The sequence below is a fragment of the Coregonus lavaretus genome (genome assembly GCF_964263955.1).
Source record: "Coregonus lavaretus genome assembly, contig: HAP1_SCAFFOLD_570, whole genome shotgun sequence".
NCBI lineage: Eukaryota > Metazoa > Chordata > Actinopteri > Salmoniformes > Salmonidae > Coregonus > Coregonus lavaretus.
The window spans coordinates 145,404-163,701 of NW_028159672.1; positions in this window are offsets into that span (position 1 = coordinate 145,404).

Sequence of the window (18,298 nt, forward strand, 5' to 3'; positions counted from 1 at the left end):
AATGTAATTGTATGCTGTAGCGTTAAGATTTCCCTTCACTGGAACTAAGGGGCCTAGCCCGAACCATGAAAAACAGCCCCAGACCATTATTCCTCCTCCACCAAACTTTACAGCTGGCACTATGCATTGGGGCAGGTAGCATTCTCCTGGCATCCGCCAAACCCAGACTTGTCCGTCAGATGGTGAAGCGTGATTCAGCACGCCAAAGAACGCGTTTCCACTGCTCCAGAGTCCAATGGCGGCGAGCTTTACACCACTCCAGCCGACGCTTGGCATTGCACATTGGTGATGTTAGGCTTGTGTGCGGCTGCTCGGCCATGGAAACCCATTTCATGAATCTCCCAACAAACAGTTATTGTGCTGACGTTGCTTCCAGAGGCAGTTTGGAACTCGGATTCGGCCGTCGGCCTGCAAGATGGTGCGTGATTCATCACTCCAGAGAACGTGTTTCCACTCAAGAGTCCAGGGCTGCGATCTTTACACCACTTTTGTATATACTGTATAGCGTAGCATTTCTTCCATACACACACCATAAATGCACACACTCTCTATTCTGAGTACTTTATTCTGAATACAGAGTAATTATTTTTGAGTACTGTTCACTCTTTGGGAGGCTATTAGAGCAATAGTGTAGCACTGTGTAAATATAGTAACACCAGGTCAAAGAACAAACAGTCTCCCCAGTGTTTATGAACTGACACGCAAAACGACACCGGATTCAAAAATTTGAATCTTCAATTTAAATTATTATATAAAATCTTTCAATTTAAATTATTATATAAAATTCTTGCTACCAATAGAATGTTATTTATACGGGGGATAAAATCTTCCCAGCTCTGCAGATTTTGCTGTGAAGAGACAGAATCATTAGATCATTTGTTTTGGTTCTGTCCATTTGTAGCTTGTTTTTGGACACAGGTCCAGGAATGGCTAAAGGATTGCAATATTTACCTGGAGCTAACCTTGCAGATAGCATTACTGGGTGATCTGAAAAGTCATAGTCAATCAATCAATAATATAATAATACTTTTAGCAAAAGTGTTTATTTTTAATTCACAATCTGTAGAAGCAATGAGAATAGAAAGGTTCAGAACTTTTGTAAAACATCACAGTACAGTTGAAATATATATGGCAAATAGAAATCCTATATGGATGGTGTTAAGTGATAGATGGGAGGTGTTGAATGGAGTTGAAGGATGGGACTAATAACAACTAACAACAAATAATAACAAGATAACGAATAATGTAAGTATACTGTGTCCATAATAAGTATATAGGTTGTATGTTGGGAGCTTTTGGGAAAGAGCACAGTTAGAAAGATATGGCATATAGAAGCAAACCGGATGGACATCATGAAAATGATCAGAGAGGTTGAGAGTAGAAGAAGTTCAGGAGCAAAAACAAATAAAATAGAATTATTGTAAAATTTACTGTGTCCATAAAATGTAGATAGTAAGTATAAGCTGGAAGTAGAGGCCTAAGCATTGTTGTTCACTAATTTACCCCAAGTAGGGAAAGGATGGCGGGGTTGAAAAGTAATAAAGGGGAGTATATATATATAAAAAACATGGGGGATTGGAAGTAATGCAGACAATTACATTGATGGAAGTTACAATCTATCTGCAATATTAAGCTGACCCCCCCCCCCCCCCCCCCCCCCTAGATGTCTAAGAGTCAGACCTGGGTTCAAATACTATTTCAAATATGACATATATTCAAAGTAAGTATTCAGGTCTGGAATGGAGGTTTGGGTAGCCTTATAAAAATACAGTAACATTGGGTCAGGAATATAAGGCTCATGGGAGTGGAGGTCTAGGCATCCCAGTGGACTGGAGACTGCAGCTCTGGGACTAAAAGTATTGGGTAGATGTCTGCGTAGCGCTGTAGACTGAAGACTGTAGTTCTGAGAGAGCCAGCGGTAAAGGTCACCAGGATCCTGTCTCTAAGGCCCTGGCCTATCTGTAGCCCTCACTGTTTACAAGAACACTGCTGAACACAGCAGATGGGGCTCACACACACACACACACACACACAAAACACACACAAAAGCACGAACGCACACACACAGAAGCACAAAGGCCGCATTTACAGTATAGTAGTTAACAAAGAAAGCAAATCTGAGGAAAACACTACCGAAGTTCAATCAACACATTGCCTGTAGTACTCGCGCTTCAAAAACTCTCGACCACTGTTGCTCTCCCTTCCAGGATGGTTACAAGGCCCTCCCCCGCCTTCCCTTTGGCAAATCAGATCAAGACTCCATTCTGCTCCTCCTTTCCTATAGGCAGAAACTCCAACAGGAAGTACCCATGCTAAGGTCTATTCAACACTGGTCTGACCAATCGGAATCCATGCTTCAAGATTGTTTTGATCACGCGGACTGGGATATGTTCCGGGTTGCCTCTAAGAATAACATTGACGTATACACTGACACGGTGACAGAGTTCATCAGGAAGTGTATAGGGGATGTTGTTCCCACTGTGACTATTAAAACCTACCCAAACCAAAAACCCTGGATAGATGGCAGCATTCGCACAAAAACTGAAAGTGCGAACCACCGCATTTAACCACGGCAAGGTGACTGGGAATATGCTTGAATACAAACAGTGCAGTTATGCCCTCCATAAGCCAATCAAACAGGTTAAATGTCAGTACAGAGACAAAGTGGAGTCACAATTCTACGGCTCAGACATGAGACGCATGTGGCAGGGACTCCAGACAATCACGGATCACAAAGGGAAAAGCAGCCACGTCGTGGACACCGACGTCTTACTCCCGGACAAGCTAAACACCTTCTTCGCCCGCTTTGAGGATAACACCGTACCGCCGATGCCGGCCACTCCTGAGGACTGTGGGCTCTCATTCTCCATGGCCGACGTGAGTAAGTCATTTAAGCGTGTTAACCCTCGCAAGGCTGCCGGGCCAGACTGCATTCCTAGCCACGTCCACAGAGCACGAGCAATAAAATGCAAATTAATTACTTAAAAATCATACAATGTGATTTTCTGGATTTTGTTTTAGATTCCGTCTCTCACAGTTGAAGTGTACCTATGATAAAAAATTACAGACCTCTACGTGCTTTGTAAGTAGGAAAACCTGCAAAATCGGCAGTGTTTCAAATACTTGTTCTCCCCACTGTATGGGGGGAAAAAGTATTTAGTCAGCCACCAATTGTGCAAGTTCTCCCACTTAAAAGATGAGAGAGGCCTGTAATTTTCATCATAGGTACACGTCAACTATGACAGACAAAATGAGAAAAAAAATCCAGAAAATCACATTGTAGGATTTTTAATGAATTTATTAGCAAATTATGGTGGAAAATAAGTATTTGGTCAATAACAAAAGTTTCTCAATACTTTATTATATACCCTTTGTTGGCAATGACACAGGTCAAACGTTTTCTGTAAGTCTTCACAAGGTTTTCACACACTGTTGCTGGTATTTTGGCCCATTCCTCCATGCAGATCTCCTCTAGAGCAGTGATGTTTTGGGGCTGTCGCTGGGCAACACGGACTTTCAACTCCCTCCAAAGATTTTCTATTGGGTTGAGATCTGGAGACTGGCTAGGCCACTCCAGGACCTTGAAATGCTTCTTACGAAGCCACTCCTTCGTTGCCCGGGCGGTGTGTTTGGGATCATTGTCATGCTGAAAGACCCTGCCACGTTTCATCTTCAATGCCCTTGCTGATGGAAGGAGGTTTTCACTCAAAATCTCACGATACATGGCCCCATTCATTCTTTCCTTTACACGGATCAGTCGTCCTGGTCCCTTTGCAGAAAAACAGCCCCAAAGCATGATGTTTCCACCCCCATGCTTCACAGTAGGTATGGTGTTCTTTGGATGCAACTCAGCATTCTTTGTCCTCCAAACACGACGAGTTGAGTTTTTACCAAAAAGTTCTATTTTGGTTTCATCTGACCATATGACAGGATCATCCAAATGCACTCTAGCAAACTTCAGACGGGCCTGGACATGTACAGGCTTAAGCAGGGGGACACGTCTTGCACTGCAGGATTTGAGTCCCTGGCGGCGTAGTGTGTTACTGATGGTAGGCTTTGTTACTTTGGTCCCAGCTCTCTGCAGGTCATTTACTAGGTCCCCCCGTGTGGTTCTGGGATTTTTGCTCACCGTTCTTGTGATCATTTTGACCCCACGGGGTGAGATCTTGCGTAAAGCCCCAGATCGAGGGAGATTATCAGTGGTCTTGTATGTCTTCCATTTCCTAATAATTGCTCCCACAGTTGATTTCTTCAAACCAAGCTGCTTACCTATTGCAGATTCAGTCTTCCCAGCCTGGTGCAGGTCTACAATTTTGTTTCTGGTGTCCTTTGACAGCTCTTTGGTCTTGGCCATAGTGGAGTTTGGAGTGTGACTGTTTGAGGTTGTGGACAGGTGTCTTTTATACTGATAACAAGTTCAAACAGGTGCCATTAATACAGGTAACGAGTGGAGGACAGAGGAGCCTCTTAAAGAAGAAGTTACAGGTCTGTGAGAGCCAGAAATCTTGCTTGTTTGTAGGTGACCAAATACTTATTTTCCACCATAATTTGCAAATAAATTCATAAAAAATCCTACAATGTGATTTTCTGGAGAAAAAAAAAATCTCAATTTGTCTGTCATAGTTGACGTGTACCTATGATGAAAATTACAGGCCTCTCTCATCTTTTTAAGTGGGAGAACTTGCACAATTGGTGGCTGACTAAATACTTTTTTTCCCCACTGTACATACTCCGGACTCCGACATTGCTCGTCCTAATATTTATATATTTCTTAATTCGATTATTTTTACTTTTAGATTTGTGTGCATTGTTGTGAATTCTTAGATATGACTGCACTGTTGGAGCTAGGAACACAAGCATTTTGCTACACCAGCAATAACATCTGCTAAATATGTTTATGCGACCAATAACATTTGATTTGATTTGACAAAAGCACAGACACACTCACCTTACATATTCCTGACCAAAACAGGGATCCAGGTATCAAAGGGAGGCTTCCTACTGAATAAATATGAATCCTGTATTTTTCTGTTTTGTTTTACCTTTTCCCCACCATCCAGTCAGTCACATATTTACAGCAGGGAAACGTGAGTCATGGAGAGATACCTATCTACTGTTTACTTACTTACATATAGGTGGAATGGAAAACATAATTGGTTCTACTGTGAATCAGAGGGCTTGATTATTCTCAGCACTCATATAGTGTGCCACAGTGTGTAGGAGAGGATAGTGTTCTTATGGCTTACGCTAAATACAGCAGGCACGAAGGACTGCAGAGAGAGAGAGAGAGAGAGAGAGAGAGAGAGAGAGAGAGAGAGAGAGAGAGAGAGAGAGAGAGAGAGAGAGAGAGAGAGAGAGAGAGAGAGAGAGAGAGAGAGAGAGAGAGAGAGAGAGAGAGAGAGAGAGAGAGAGAGAGAGAGAGAGAGAGAGAGGAGAGAGAGAGAGGAGAGAGAGAGAGAGAGAGAGAGAGAGAGAGAGAGAGAGAGAGAGAGAGAGAGAGGAGAGAGAGAGAGAGGAGAGAGAGAGAGAGAGAGAGAGAGAGAGAGAGACTTTAAAGCTAAAAAAAAAAAAGTGGTGGTGTCATAGTATCTGTCTAACTGCAGTCATTTTGGTATATCCCACTACTACTACATTACTAATGCTACTATACTAATACTAGAGAACAGGAATAGTGATGCTGCTCTTATTCAGGTTTATATATCCCATGAGTCATGACTATAAAGAGAACAGGAATAGAGGTGCTGCTCTTATTCAGGTTTATATATCCCATGAGTCATGACTACTAGAGAACAGGAATAGTGATGCTGCTCTTATCTTATCTTAAAGCCAGGCTACCACCCAGGGTGAGGGAGAGGGAGAGGCATCAAAGCCAAAGAAACAATATTAAGAAATGCTACAGATGAAAGGAAAGTAGTGTAGAAACCCACCAAAAAACAATTAGGCAACAACAAATTCAATCCCTTTTAGACAACTTCCTGGACAAAACATTTCACTGTAATAGTGAAGGTGTAACTTGTCAGTAGAACGCCTTAACAGTACATTTGACCTTTCAGCTTCCCTACCAAATCAAAAAGTGTCAAGTGAGAAAATGAAAAACAATGACAAATGGTTTCATGAAGAATGCTAAAACCTAAGAAAGAAATTGAGAAACCTATCCAACCAAAAACATAGAGACACAGAAAACCTGAGTCTACGCCTTCACTAAAACAATACAGAAATACACTGAAAAAGAAGGAACAGCATGTCAGATATCAGCTCAATGTAATTGAAGAATCCATACAATCTAACCACTTCTGGGAAAATTGGAAAACACTAAACAAACAACAACACGAAGAGTTATCTATCCAAAACGGAGATGTATGGATAAACCACTTCTCCAATATTTTTGGCTCTATAACAAAACAGCAATAACATACACATGATTATTTACAAATCTTAGAATCAGCTATTAAAGACTACCAGAACCCACTGGATTCTCCAATTACATTGGATGAACTACAGGACAAAATACAAACCCTCCGACCCAAAAAGGCCTGTGGTGTTGATGGTATCCTCAATGACATGATAAGATATACAGACCACAAATTCCAATTGGCTAAACTTAAACTCTTTAACATCATCCTAAGCTCTGGCATCTTCCCCAATATTTGGAACCAAGGACTGATCACCCCAATCCACAGAAGTGGAGACAAATTTGACCCCAATAACTACCATGGGTTATGCGTCAACAGCAACTTTGGAAAAATACTCTGCATTATCATTAACAGCAGACTTGTTCATTTCCTCAGTGAAAACAATGTACTGAGCAAATGTCAAATTGGCTTTTTACCAAATTACTGTACGACAGACCACGTATTCACCCTGCACACCCTAATTGACGTACAAACAAACCAAAACAAAGGCAAAGTCTTTCTCATGCGTTGTTGATTTCAAAAAAGCTTTTGACTCAATTTGATATTCAGGGTCTGTGATACAAATTGACGGAAAGTGGTGTTGGGGGAAAAACATACGATATTATAAAATCCATGTACACAAACAACAAGTGTGCAGCTTAAGCCTCACCCTCTTCAACATACAGTATATACAGTATTATATCTACAGCTGATGTGGACATTAATATATCTGCATCAGATATATACAGTGGGGAGAACAAGTATTCGATACACTGCCGATTTTGCAGGTTTTCCTACTTACAAAGCATGTAGAGGTCTGTAAATTTTTTTCATAGGTACACTTCAACTGTGAGAGACGGAATCTAAAACAAAAATCCAGAAAATCACATTGTATGATTTTTAAGTAATTCATTTGCATTTTATTGCATGACATAAGTATTTGATCACCTACCAACCAGTAAGAATTCCGGCTCTCACAGACCTGTTAGTTTTTCTTTAAGAAGCCCTCCTGTTCTCCACTCATTACCTGTATTAACTGCACCTGTTTGAACTCGTTACCTGTATAAAAGACACCTGTCCACACACTCAATCAAACAGACTCCAACCTCTCCACAATGGCCAAGACCAGAGAGCTGTGTAAGGACATCAGGGATAAAATTGTAGACCTGCACAAGGCTGGGATGGGCTACAGGACAATAGGCAAGCAGCTTAGTGAGAAGGCAACAACTGTTGGCGCAATTATTAGAAAATGGAAGAAGTTCAAGATGACGGTCAATCACCCTCAGTCTGGGGCTTCATGCAAGATCTCACCTTGTGGGGCATCAATGATCATGAGGAAGGTGAGGGATCAGCCCAGAACTACACGGCAGGACCTGGTCAATGACCTGAAGAGAGCTGGGAACACAGTCTCAAAGAAAACCATTAGTAACACACTACGCCGTCATGGATTAAAATCCTGCAGTGCACACAAGGTCCCCCTGCTCAAGCCAGCGCATGTCCAGGCCCGTCTGAAGTTTCCAATGACCATCTGGATGATCCAGAGGAGGAATGGGAGAAGGTCATGTGGTCTCAAAAATAGAGCTTAAACTCCACTCGCTGTGTTTGGAGGAAGAAGAAGGATGAGTACAACCCCAATAACACCATCCCAACCGTGAAGCATGGAGGTGGAAACATCATTCTTTGGGGATGCTTTTCTGCAAAGGGGACAGGACGACTGCACCGTATTGAGGGGAGGATGGATGGGGCCATGTATCGCAAGATCTTGGCCAACAACCTCCTTCCCTCAGTAAGAGCATTGAAGATGGGTCGTGGCTGGGTCTTCCAGCATGACAACGACCCGAAACACACAGCCAGGGCAACTAAGGAGTGGCTACATAAGAAGCATCTCAAGGTCCTGGAGTGGCCTAGCCATTCTCCAGACCTGAACCCAATAGAAAATCTTTGGAGGGAGCTGAAAGTCTGTATTGTCCAGCGAGAGCCCCGAAACCTGAAGGATCTGAAGAAGGTCTGTATGGAGGAGTGGGCCAAAGTCCCTGCTGCAGTGTGTGCAAACCTGGTCAAGACCTACAGGAAACGTATGATCTCTGTAATTGCAAACAAAGGTTTCTGTACCAAATATTAAGTTCTGCTTTTCTGATGTATCAAATACTTATGTCATGCAATAAATTGCAAATGAATTACTTACATTTTACATTTTACATTTACTTAAAAATCATACAATGTGATTTTCTGGATTTTTGTTTTAGATGCCGTCTCTCACAGTTGAAGTGTACTACCTATGATAAAAATTACAGACCTCTACATGCTTTGTAAGTAGGAAAACCTGCAAAATCGGCAGTGTATCAAATACTTGTTCTCCCCACTGTATCAATGAATTGGTGAGGGCACTAGAACAGTCTGCAGCACCCAGCCTCACCCTACTAGAATCTGAAGTCAAATGTCTACTGTTTGCTGATGATCTGGTGCTTCTGTCCCAAACCAACAAGGAGGGCCTACAGCAGCACCTAGATCTTCTGCACAGATTCTGTCAGACCTGGGCCCTGACAGTAAATCTCAGTAAGACAAAAATAATGGTGTTCCAAAAAAGGTCCAGTTGCCAGGACCACAAATACAAATTCCATTTAGACACCGTTGCCCAAGAGGACACAAAAAAATATACATACCTCGGCCTAAACATCAGCGCCACAGGTAACTTCCACGAAGCTGTGAACGATCTGAGAGACAAGTCAAGAAGGGCCCTCTACGCCATCAAAAGGAACATAATATTCAACATCCCAATTAGGATCTGGCTAAGAATACTTGAATCAGTTATAGAACCCATTGCCCTTTATGGTTGTGAGGTCTGGGGTCCGCTCACCAACCAAGAATTCACAAAATGGGACAAACATCAAATTGAGACTCTGCATGCAGAATTCTGCAAAAACATCCTCTGTGTACAACGTAAAACACCAAATAATGCATGCAGAGCAGAATTAGGCCGATACCCGCTAATTATCAAAATCCAGAAAAGAGCTGTTAAATTCTACAACCACCTAAAAGGAAGTGATTCCCAAACCTTCCATAACAAAGCCATCACCTACAGAGAAATTAACCTGGAGAAGAGTCCCCTATGCAAGCTGGTCCTGGGGCTCTGTTCACAAACACAAACAGACCCTACATAGCCCCAGGACAGCAACACAATTAGACACAACCAAATCATGAGAAAACAGAAAGATAATTACTTGACACATTGGAAAGAATTTACCAAAAAATAGAGCAAACTAGAATGCTATTTGGCCCTAAACAGAGTACAGAGTGGCAGAATACCTGACCACTGGGACTGACCCAAACTTAAGGAAAGCTTTGACTATGTACAGACTCAGTGAGCATAGCCTTGCTATTGAGAAAGGCCGCTGTAGGCAGACCTGGCTCTCAAGAGAAGACAGGCTATGTGCACACTGCCCACAAAATGAGGTGGAAACTGAGCTGCACTTCCTAACCTCCTGCCAAATATATGACCATATTAGAGACACATATTTCCCTCAGATTACACAGATCCACAAAGAATTAGAAAACAAATCAAATGTTGATAAACTCCCATATCTATTGGGTGAAATACCAGTGTGCCATCACAGCAGCAAGATTTGTGACCTGCTGCCACAAGAAAAGGGCAACCAGTGAAGAAAAACACCATTGTAAATACAACTTTAACTATTTGCACATCGTTACAACACTGTATATAGCAATAAAATGACGTTTTAAATGTCTCTATCCCTTTAGAACTTTTGTGAGTGTAATGTTTACTGTACATTTTTGATTGTTTATTTCACTTTAGTTTATTATCTATTTCACTTGCTTTGGCAACGTAAACATATGTTTCCCATGCCAATAAAGCCCTTAGAATTGCATTGAGAGAGTGAGAGAGTCAGAGAAGGAGAAGTAGAGAGGCACAGAGAACTCATGCTGCTCTGAGTCCTCCAATCATATTATCATCCTCTAATGAGTGACCAACATGGGCTAACCCTAACCCTGTAATGAGTGACCAACATGGGCTAACCCTAACCCTAACCCTGTAATGAGTGACCAACATGGGCAAACCCTAACCCTGTAATGAGTGACCAACATGGGCTAACCCTAACCCTAACCCTGTAATGAGTGACCTACATGGGCTAACCCTAACCCTCTAATGAGTGACCAACATGGGCTAACCCTAACCCTCTAATGAGTGACCTACATGGGCTAACCCTAACCCTGTAATGAGTGACCAACATGGGCTAACCCTAACCCTCTAATGAGTGACCAACATGGGCTAACCCTAACCCTAACCCTGTAATGAGTGACCTACATGGGCTAACCCTAACCCTCTAATGAGTGACCAACATGGGCTAACCCTAACCCTGTAATGAGTGACCAACATGGGCTAACCCTAACCCTGCAATGAGTGACCAACATGGGCTAACCCTAACCCTGTAATGAGTGACCAACATGGGCTAACCCTAACCCTCTAATGAGTGACCAACATGGGCTAACCCTAACCCTAACCCTCTAATGAGTGACCTACATGGGCTAACCCTAACCCTCTAATGAGTGACCAACATGGGCTAACCCTAACCCTCTAATGAGTGACCAACATGGGCTAACCCTAACCCTCTAATGAGTGACCTACATGGGCTAACCCTAACCCTAACCCTGTAATGAGTGACCAACATGGGCTAACCCTAACCCTCTAATGAGTGACCTACATGGGCTAACCCTAACCCTCTAATGAGTGACCAACATGGGCTAACCCTAACCCTCTAATGAGTGACCAACATGGGCTAACCCTAACCCTCTAATGAGTGACCAACATGGGCTAACCCTAACCCTGTAATGAGTGACCAACATGGGCTAACCCTAACCCTGCAATGAGTGACCAACATGGGCTAACCCTAACCCTAACCCTGTAATGAGTGACCAACATGGGCTAACCCTAACCCTGTAATGAGTGACCAACATGGGCTAACCCTAACCCTCTAATGAGTGACCAACATGGGCTAACCCTAACCCTCTAATGAGTGACCAACATGGGCTAACCCTAACCCTGCAATGAGTGACCAACATGGGCTAACCCTAACCCTAACCCTGTAATGAGTGACCAACATGGGCTAACCCTAACCCTGTAATGAGTGACCAACATGGGCTAACCCTAACCCTAACCCTGTAATGAGTGACCAACATGGGCTAACCCTAACCCTCTAATGAGTGACCTACATGGGCTAACCCTAACCCTCTAATGAGTGACCAACATGGGCTAACCCTAACCCTCTAATGAGTGACCTACATGGGCTAACCCTAACCCTAACCCTGTAATGAGTGACCAACATGGGCTAACCCTAACCATCTAATGAGTGACCAACATGGGCTAACCCTAACCCTGTAATGAGTGACCAACATGGGCAAACCCTAACCCTGTAATGAGTGACCAACATGGGCTAACCCTAACCCTAACCCTGTAATGAGTGACCAACATGGGCTAACCCTAACCCTAACCCTGTAATGAGTGACCAACATGGGCTAACCCTAACCCTAACCCTCTAATGAGTGACCAACATGGGCTAACCCTAACCCTGTAATGAGTGACCAACATGGGCTAACCCTAACCCTGTAATGAGTGACCAACATGGGCTAACCCTAACCCTGTAATGAGTGACCAACATGGGCTAACCCTAACCCTGTAATGAGTGACCAACATGGGCTAACCCTAACCCTGCAATGAGTGACCAACATGGGCTAACCCTAACCCTGTAATGAGTGACCAACATGGGCTAACCCTAACCCTGTAATGAGTGACCAACATGGGCTAACCCTAACCCTCTAATGATGACCAACATGGGCTAACCCTAACCCTGTAATGAGTGACCTACATCGACACACTCCCTTTCATTTAGAGTGATATGACAACAACATAGCACTGCTGCACACCATGTACACATGGGCAACCTCTAGCATTGGCTCACAAAACTACCTCTAACTTCCTTCATACTGGACGCAGAGACATAAAACTGGTATCCATGAGTTCATCTGACTCTGGGGAAGTAGATAAAGGGCCTCATTGCCAACATCCCAAAGTATCCCTTTAATCAGCACACAATAAAGAATGGACATGTCACGGAGCAAGGCTATTCACCACTTACACACGTGTACTTTTAGTAGTCGTTCAGTAGTAACATGTAGTCTATATAACCCATATAATATATTTAACCACTTTTATAAGCACACAAGAAAGAATGGAGAAGAAAACATAATTGTGTATTTATAAAATGCATGTTATTTAGCGATCTTACATATAATCAAATCAAACTGTATTCGTCACATGCTTCTTAAACAACAGGTGTGGCCAATGGTGATCAGTGAGACATGACAAGCTGTGGTTTTATAGTACAGACCCATGTCGGGGGGGCTGCAATGCCCTCTGGGTAGTCTGGGAAAGAATAACACACACACACACACACACACACACAGAAACACACACACCATCTGGACCTATAAACTGTTGGTTTGGAAAGCTCAATCTCATAACCATGAGTACGCAGAATACCTACACCTACCAGTGGAGGCTCCTCAGAGGAGGAATGGGAGGACCATCCTCCTCAGTGAATTTCATACAAATTAAAATAGTGAAAGATTTAAAAAGTTATTATTTTTATATAAAACGATACTAAATACAGTTGAAGTCGGAAGTTCACATACACCTTAGCCAAATACATTTCAACTCAGTATTTCACAATTCCTGACATTTAATCCTAGTAAAAATTCTTAGGTCAGTTAGAATCACCACTTTATTTTAAGAATGTGAAATGTCAGAATAATAGCAGAGAGAATTATTTATTTCAGCTTTTATTTCTTTCATCACATTCCCAGTGGGTCAGAAGTTTACATACACTCAATTAGTATTTAGTAGCATTGCCTTTAAATCGTTTAACTTGGGTCAAACATTTCGGCTATCCTTCCACAAGCTTCCCACAATAAGTTGGGTGAATGTTGGCCCATTCCTCCTGACAGAGCTGGTGTAACTGAGACAGGTTTGTAGGCCTCCTTGCTCGCACACGCTTCTTCAGTTCTGCCCAAACATCTTCTATAGGATTGAGGTCAGGGCTTTGTGATGGCCAATCCAATACCTTGACTTTGTTGTCCTTAGGCCATTTTGCCACAACTTTGGAAGTATGCTTGGGGTCATTGTCCATTTGGAAGACCCATTTGCGACCAAGCTTTAACTTCCTGACTGATGTCTTGAGATGTTGCTTCAATATATCCACATAATTTTCCTTCCTCATGATGCCATCTATTTTGTGAAGTGCACCAGTCCCTCCTGCAGCAAGACACCCCCACAGCATGATGCTGGCACCCCCGTGCTTCACGGTTGGGATGGTGTTCTTCGGCTTGCAAGCCACCCCCTTTTTCCTCCATACATAACGATGGTCATTGTGGCCAAACAGTTCTATTTTTGTTTCATCAGACCAGAGGACATTTCTCCAAAAAGTACAATCTTTGTCCCCATGTGCAGTTGCAAACCGTAGTCTGGCTTTTTTTATGGCGGTTTTGGAGCAGTGGCTTCTTCCTTGCTGAGCGGCCTTTCAGGTTATGTCGATATAGGACTCGTTTAACTGTGGATATAGATACTTTGGTACCTATTTCCTCCAGCATCTTCACAAGGTCCTTTGCTGTTGTTCTGGGATTGATTTGCACTTTTCGCACCAAAGTACGTTCATCTCTAGGAGACAGAACGCGTCTCCTTCCTGAGCGGTATGACGGCTGCATGGTCCCATGGTGTTTATACTTGCGTACTATTGTTTGTACAGATGAACGTGGTACCTTCAGGCGTTTGGAAATTGCTTCCAATGATGAACCAGACTTGTGGAGGTCTACAAACGTTTTTCTGAGGTCTTTGCTGATTTATTTTGATTTTCCCATGATGTCAAGCAAAGAGGCACTGAGTTTGAAGGTAGGCCTTGAAATACATCCACAGGTACACCTCCAATTGACTCAAATGATGTCATTTAGCCTATCAGAAGCTTCTACAGCCATGACATCATTTTCTGGAATTTCCCAAGCTGTTTAAAGGCACAGTCAACTTAGTGTATGTACATTTCTGACCAACTGGAATTGTGATACAGTGAATAATAAGTGAAATAATCTGTCTGTAAACAATTGTTGGAAAAATTAATTGTGTCATGCACAAAGTAGATGTCCTAACCGACTTGCCAAAACTATAGTTTGTTAACAAGAAATTTGTGGAGAGGTTGAAAAATGAGTTTTAATGACTCCAACCTAAGCGTATGTAAACTTCCGACTTCAACTGTATATTCACGTCACCAAATAGTTGATTAAAACACACTGTTTATCAAGGTCTACAGTAGCCTCAACAGCACTCTGTAGTGTAGCACCATTGTGTAGCCAGAGGACAGCTAGTTTCCATCCTCCTCTGGGTACATTGACTTCAATACAAAACCTAGGAGGCTCATGGTTCTCACCCCCTTCCATAGACTTACACAGTAATTATGACAACTTCCGGAGGACGTCCTCCAACCTATCAGAGCTCTTGCAGCATGAACTGACATGTTGTCCACCCAATCAAAGGATCAGAGAATTAATCTAGTACTGAAAGCATAATCTACAGCTAGCTAGCACAGCAGTGCATAAAATGTTGTGAGTAGTTGACTCAAAGTTGATGTGTTGTGCACTGAAGTCCACAAGTGAAGGAAAAAGGTGAGAGGAGGAGAGCACGTAGATGCGAGAAGGAATTATCAGAGCAAAGTGATCATGCTGTTTGTATGTGGCTGCTATGAAAGTGAACTGTGTTTACATGTGTGTGATCACGGGTGTATTCATTCCACCGATTTGGTTGAAAAATTAAAAATGAACTGAAGCAAAAGGAACGAAACCGGGATAAACATAACTGAATTTGTCCAATAGAAACCATCGTTTGCAACTGTTGGACTAATGATTACAACCTAGATCAGCTAGATGCAGGCAGGAGTGTGCAAGGTGGTATTGAATGTGTCACTGTCTTTCAAATTAAATTAAATCTAATTTTATTTGTCACATGCGCCGAACAGGTGTAGACCTTACAGGGAAATGCTTACATACAAGCCCTTAACCAACAATACAGTTTTAAGAAAGAATACCTAAACAAATAATTAAAGAGCAGCAGTAAAATAAAATAACAATAGCGAGGCTATATACAGGGGGTGCCGGTAGCGAGTCACCTTGATTACTCAAATTTCTCTTGACCTTTGCATCCATGTTGTAAACTTTCATTCGTAGGCTAGGTTGTAGCAACCTCATGATGGGTATAGGGAATGTGAGTATCATGTAGTAGCCTAAATCTATCGATGTTACATTGAGCTGGGTGAATGGAATATGAATGACAGACAATGCTCATGAAAAAATAACATTGTCCTCCCTCATCTTAAAACGGCAGAGACCACCACTGACACCTAATACATCTACTAAACCTAATCCTGTCATAAAACCTAATACAGTGTTGACGAGACTGCGCAATTATGTTAATGCTCCCTATACGGTTGAATGTACCCCAATAATTACACTAGCATACACTCATGAGTTTATGGACACGATTAGCCTATTCATTATTCGTCCATTCACACAACATGTTCATCCAGGGAGTTTTTCTAACGGCATTAGGTAGCATATATATAGAGAGTTTGATAAACGTTGTGTGAAATACTGCACAGCTTTATTTTCACATTAAACACTCGACTGTCTCTTGGGTAGCATCCCAAATGGCACCCTTATTCTCTAATATAGTGCACTACTTCTGAACAGAGACCTATGTGGGCCCTGGTCAGAAGTATCACACTATATGGGATAGGGTTCCATTTGAGATGCAGACTTGGATTTACAGCCTACCTGGGACACTTAACATTTCGGTTGTTAAGTAGGTAAGAGAAAAGTGCGGGTACTTACAGTGAGGGGAAAAAAGTATTTGATCCCCTGCTGATTTTGTACGTTTGCCCACTGACAAATAAATGATCAGTCTATAATTTTAATGGTAGGTTTATTTGAAGAGTGAGAGATAGAATAACAACAACAAAATCCAGAAAAACGCATGTCAAAAATTTTTATAAATTGATTTGCATTTTAATGAGGGAAATAAGTATTTGACCCTCTCTCAATCAGAAAGATTTCTGGCTCCCAGGTGTCTTTTATACAGGTAACGAGCTGAGAGTAGGAGCACACTCTTAAAGGGAGTGCTCCTAATCTCAGTTTGTTACCTGTATAAAAGACACCTGTCAACAGATGCAATCAATCAATCAAATTCCAAACTCTCCACCATGGCCAAGACCAAAGAGCTCTCCAAGGATGTCAGGGACAAGATTGTAGACCTACACAAGGCTGGAATGGGCTACAAAGACCATCGCCAAGCAGCTTGGTGAGAAGGTGACAACAGTTGGTGCCATTATTCGCAAATGGAAGAAACACAAAACACCTGTCAATCTCTCTCGGCCTGGGGCTCCATGCAAGATCTCACCTCGTGGAGTTGCAATGATCATGAGAACGGTGAGGAATCAGCCCAGAACTACACAGGAGGATCTTGTCAATGATCTCAAGGCAGCTGGGACCATAGTCACCAAGAAAACAATTGGTAACACACTACGCCGTGAAGGACTGAAATCCTGCAGCGCCCGCAAGGTCCCACTGCTCAAGAACGCACATATACAGGCCCGTCTGAAGTTTGCCAATGAACATCTGAATGATTCAGAGGAGAACTGGGTGAAAGTGTTGTGGTCAGATGAGACCAAAATGGAGCTCTTTGGCATCAACTCAACTCGCCGTGTTTGGAGGAGGAGGAATGCTGCCTATGACCCCAAGAACACCATCCCCACCGTCAAACATGGAGGTGGAAACATTATGCTTTGGGGGTGTTTTTCTGCTAAGGGGACAGGACAACTTCACCGCATCAAAGGGACGATGGACGGGGCCATGTACCGTCAAATATTGGGTGAGAACCTCCTTCCCTCAGCCAGGGCATTGAAAATGGGTCGTGGATGGGTATTCCAGCATGAAAATGACCCAAAACACACGGCCAAGGCAACAAAGGAGTGGCTCAAGAAGAAGCACATTAAGGTCCTGGAGTGGCCTAGCCAGTCTCCAGACCTTAATTCCATAGAAAATCTGTGGAGGGAGCTGAAGGTTCGAGTTGCCAAACGTCAGCCTCGAAACCTTAATGACTTGGAGAAGATCTGCAAAGAGGAGTGGGACAAAATCCTTCCTGAGATGTGTGCAAACCCGGTGGCCAACTACAAGAAACGTCTGACCTCTGTGATTGCCAACAAGGGTTTTTCCTCCAAGTACTAAGTCATGTACATGTGTTTTTCTGGATTTTTTTTGTTGTTATTCTGTCTCTCACTGTTCAAATAAACCTACCATTAAAATTATAGACTGATCATGTCTTTGTCAGTGGGCAAACGTACAAAATCAGCAGGGGATCAAATACTTTTTTCCCTCACTGTATGTTGTAATTTGAACAACGACAATTGGATTTGAAACAAATTGATTGGAAGTCTTTGGATCTGAAACGCATGTTCTGTTTGGAGAGAAGCTGGTGAGACAGCGAATGAGACAGCCAATGTCTTACATCAAGCTGTATCTCCAAAATGTATGCCACTAAAGGTGAAACCTTGGATTTTTCTGGTGTCATAGTATCTGTCTAGCTGGGCTAACTGCAGTCATTTTGGTATATCCCACTACTACTACTACTACTACTACTACTACTACATTACTAATGCTACTATACTAATACTAGAGAACAGGAATAGTGATGCTGCTCTTATTCAGGTTTATATATCCCATGAGTCATGACTACTAGAGAACAGGAATAGTGACGCTGCTCTTATCTTATCTTAAAGCCAGGCTACCACCCAGGT